Below are 5,278 nucleotides of genomic sequence, written 5' to 3'. Positions count from 1 at the left end.
AATACATTTGATCATCGCCAGTTTATTGTCCCGGCAGACTTGAGGTATTGGTAGCACCTCTTTTCCCCGTCATACTGTTATCCTTATACATTCAATTATAGACCAAGCCCTTTGAAGATTGGGACAATGAGGCACAACATGAATTTATCACTCAACCACTACTAAATGCTATCGAGCTAATAGAGTCGATTTCAATGACCGTAAGACTCAGTGTTGCGTCTTAACTTAAAAAAGCTGATGCTGTTTTTCCAACCATATTTTTGAGTGGTGTTATAATAAGGAATCAGAAACTTTTGATGTTCTGGGCATGAGAATACAGTGTGATATCCGCTGGACTAAACATATTTTTCAGTTGTCAAAATAAGCACTCAATTGTCAAAGGTTTTTAAAACTGTGTAAGACATACTTCACTCTGTCTGATCTGATCTTAATATTTACATCACTTATGATCGACCAAAAATAGAATAGAACTCCCATATATGAGCCGGTGCTTCAAAGTCTATTTTATTATTCGACCGCGCACAGGAAAGGTCGAATGTACTCATTGGTGACAGTAGAGTATACAACTCTATTGATTCACAACAAGTTCCTCTGATATTACGGAACTTGTTCCCGATACCCATTTGTGATCGATTAGCCAGTGGATCACGTAACACTTTATAGAGAAATTTCATTCTTCAAGTCTGTTCCACATACAGACGGACAGAATTGCTACACAGGCATTCCCTCTCACTTTCGATGAGTGCTGGTTCAAGAAAACAAAAGCTGAAGGTGTGAAATTTTCTTAAGGCTAAAGTTTGTTTGGTATTGAAACCCTTTCCCTTTAAACGATATCTACAATGATCTCTTGTGAATCAATTTTTTGATTGTGGGCATAAACTCCATTGTTTTATTTTGATGAACTGAGACTTTATTTATATTGAAAAAATAGTACAATTTAAAGTCGACTTTGTTCCATTACGGTAGTAAAACTTATTTTCTGTTAACTACGCACTTAAAAGAGAAAAAAAGTTTTAAAAACTCTTTCTCTATGTGTTGTAGTTGTTTATATGTGTAAATGAGTATATTCGAGTATTTTTTTTTTTTGTATGTATGCAGAAATACAGTTCTAGCAGTTTTATAAGGACACAAAGCGTTCCTTTTACACAGAATCATTTCAAAATGTCAAACGACTTTAATGACTCCTTGTGATGCAAACAGCAAATCAATCATCACTTTAATGTCTCTAAGGAATCTAAAAGTAAGTAAGAGCTATCATTTGTATCCACTACGAACTGCCGGGTATACACTCACATATACATATGGTAATATGTTTAAGTGTTTTGTATGTGATATGGCATGGTAAATATAAAAGGAAGAATGCTGAAGAAGAAATAAAAGCAGCTTAATTATGCTTCGACACGCAGTTAAAAGGATGTTTATGCTTTAAAGAGCAATTTTACCCACCTCAGCCTCTTTTGGCTGAAAAATTTAAACATATTTATAAAAAAAATACGTATTTAAGCCAAAGAAATTAATATTTACAAACAGAAGGAGTGAGTGTAAGTGTATGTGTGAAAGAGTGTGGGTAGGATGAAGCGTACAAGTAGCAACACTTACATACTGCCACCACTACTACTCTTAACATTATAATGGCATGAATTATTTATACATCAGTAATTATTTAATTTCATAATATTCCTCTTCTTTTTTTTTAAATATGAAAACATATAATTAATTTCTTCATTATAAATTATTTCTCAAACAGCAAGTACCAGTAGAATAAAAAGCTCATTAGGAAAACTCAAGAACCAGTAGAATGAACAAAAACAAAATTCATGAAAAAAGATCCGCTTTTACACCGAAAATTCGCAAAAAAAATACATCCAACAAATGTTGAAAGAAAAACTTAAACAAACTTTTATGTTTCTTTATTTTACACAGAAGCATTTCATTTATAGCAAAACGTACATTTGTCTGTCGTTTTTCTTTGTGCCTGCCTGCACGCCTGCCAGTCTTTCAGTCAAGCCATTCATCATTTAACCAACAAATCAGCCAAGTTAGTTAGTCAGTCATTATTTTAGCCAACAGCAGTAGTAGTTTCCTTCTTTTGGTGTGTATTATTTATTAGACAGTCAGAGTTTAACGGAATTAAATCGTTCCGCAAGATATTTGTTTTATAATTTAAAAAGAGTTATTATAATTTGTGGGAATTTTATCTGCATAACCATCGTTAGAACTCCCTATCATAATTTATCATTTTGGCTGCGATTTGAATATCTGATTTTCATAAATAACAATTCTTGATTATTATGTAGTAAAAAGTAGCTTAGTCTCTATATATCAAGTCTAGAATGTGACTAAACCGATCGAATGAAATATCTACTAAGCATTTCAAAATATTTAAGAGTTTGATACTTGGTCAATTTTAAGTTTATAAGCTCAATTCTAACTAATTTTCATAATCCCAATTAAGTACTTTAAAAGTTGGGTTGTGCTAGTTAGTTTGTGTACATCCTGGGAATTCTAACCTAGTAATCTAATTTAAGAACTCGGAAATCAGCAATGCGTAAACTGAATTTCAATAAATATAACACTAACGCAGGTAACTTATCCAGAAGGCAATTAAAGCGATATCTGGTAATACGGTTAAATCCAACATTGCATTAAACTGTCAAAAAACTCTTAACCGATGTGAGCTTTGGATCCACCTATTGAAAATCTTCGTGGAAGTTAACCTGATGAATGCAAAAGCGTTCGACACAAATTGGGCTGAATTGAAAATGAATGAACCATCGGTTGGTTGACGCTAACGAGAACATATTGAAAACATGCTCTGAATAAGCAAATCCGAGGTTAGCATGATAGTATATAAAATTGGACTAACGGATTCAGACTACTTATAGTAGAGCAGTGAAAATCTGAGACACTTTCTTTGTCATCACCATCTTTTCTTTGTCATCACAAATGTCTTGGAAACTACGTTCAGGAAAATGAGATTCTGAGCATTGAACGATTATATCTTCATGGACCATTATTCCATGTAAATTATTGCACAACATTGCCAATAGAAGCCGAAATATCTATTTTCGATGCTTGTTCACCAGAATAATGGCACTCACAACGACATTCAGATTGAATGCAATAAACGCATCGTTGTACAGATCTTAAGGACATGTATGTAAGTATAACCGATATGATAGTTAACCTTATGGATAATATTGACTATTGCATCCCCAGCCCTTCCATCAAAGAAACGTTGGTTTCGTCATTTCGAAAATGCGGAACTGGTCGCTCTCCACCATGGCTCTAAACGAGGAGAATTAGCAGGGGGAAGGGTGGTTATTTTCACTTCAGAATTCGGAATCAGAACTACTTTCACAATTAACTATAATTGTAGTCCAATTTAGGTAGAAATATCAGCTATAAAAAGAAACAGAAAACTGGTGCGGGTATCATAGGATATTGAACAGCGATATCCTAATCTCTGCCGACAGTCAAGCTGCAATCAAGTCCCTGATAGGTGTATATTTTACATTGCGACTAGTCCAGGACATACAAACACGTACTCGCATGGGTACGAGGACAAATGAGCCCGGGAAAATAGGTTCACAAATGTCCGATTGGGACATAGACCATTTCTGTGGCACTCAGGAGTATGCAAAAGACTCATAGACAATATGTTCTACGAACTTGCATTCAAACGAGGAAGATATGGTCAAAGCATTATAAGAAGCGCACGGACTATCTTCTGAAACAAAGCCAATCCCAACTTCCCAAAATGAAAACTTTAATCACAGGGCACTGTAAGTTTGATAACCATGCTATAAGACTTTGAATACCTTACAATAACTACTGCAGAAGCTGTCAAGGTGAGGAAGAAGAGAAATCAGCCATCTTTTATGTGAAGACATCTGCCTCCGATCTGGTACAACGATTTATGGAGGACACTTCAGAGTTATCTAAATTAGATTGCAGCTGATTTGATGAAACAAACCCCTATCACAATTTTCATCCTTCATCTTTTAACTATTAATCTCTTAACTCTTTCACTCATTTCCTTGTCTCCTACTGTTGTGTCTTACTATAACTTCCATATTCCTATTTATCTTTCTAAATCTATTTACAGGTATCACAAAGGGGCCCACATGTGTTTGAAAAACCAACCACACATTCTCCTTTAAAACTAACCTAACCCTTTTATCGATCCAAGAACTGCTAAATGGCCTTTCGACGTGGCAATCAATTCCATTTTAATCTATGATGAAAGGGACTTCTGTAATTAACATTCAACGTTATCATTTGCTAGATTCTGCGAAATTTAGCTGGATTGCTATATTGTACATGCTGGCTAGATTCCAGACAGAATATCTAGATTATGAAGAACATTAGAGAAATTCCTCTTTGAAACCTATTGTTACAATGAAAGCTATAAATCGTGATCTAAACTGGTCTCTAAGACAATAGCAATAGCTTCCAGCAGGTGCTCGTGATATCAGCTAATGTGTAAAATGGACTAGATTTGATAAGGAGCCGACCGAGTATAAATAAAATATTTCCCTATAGCTAGATATCAATTACAACGACATTGGCCTACACGGTTTTGCAAAAGAGAGGAATTCGACGATAGTGGAGTATGGTAGTGAAAGGCGGGAACTCTTTTTCATCAGAGTTAGATCCAATAATCATGAGGGCTATGTGTCAATTATAGGTAGATATCAATTAGGACGACATTGGCCTACACGGTTTTGCGAAAGAGAGGAATTCGGCGATTGTGAAGTATGGTAGTGAAAGGCGGGAACTCCTTTTCCGTTATTACCAGTAATTCATCGGAGTTAGATCCAATAGTCATGAGGGCTATGTTATATCAGTCATAACATTCATTTAGGAAATTCATCGGGAATTAATAAGTTGTGAAAATGGCTAAAGACTGATTTCAAAGAAAATTAGAATAATTTGGCAGCATTATTGACGCATCAATATATGCATGACTACTTAATGACTACAAGAATCTTAAAGACTTTAGATTGCACATAAACCCTGGTGTCACAGCACCGTTTTACAGCACGACCTGAGTGGTTGAACCTTTTTTTTCAAAACTAACTTTCAATACCTTCATAGGTCTGATTTTACCATTTTTTTTTTGCTTGCACTAAATATATGTGTACAAAAAAACCAAAAACGTCGGAGACATGGTGGTTTGCTTACAGCATCTTATGAATGTTTCTATTTTTTATTATTTCTAGTAGTTACTCAAAGTACTCTACCTAGTAACAGTAATTTCTATTTAAGATGTATA

The sequence above is a fragment of the Lucilia sericata genome, unplaced genomic scaffold (assembly GCF_015586225.1).
Source record: "Lucilia sericata isolate MDLA Ls3-8-SP2 unplaced genomic scaffold, ASM1558622v1 Contig000133F_arrow, whole genome shotgun sequence".
In the NCBI taxonomy this organism is placed as follows: domain Eukaryota; kingdom Metazoa; phylum Arthropoda; class Insecta; order Diptera; family Calliphoridae; genus Lucilia; species Lucilia sericata.
The sequence above is the reverse complement of the archived record's forward strand: the minus strand, read 5'-3'. Positions refer to the sequence as shown.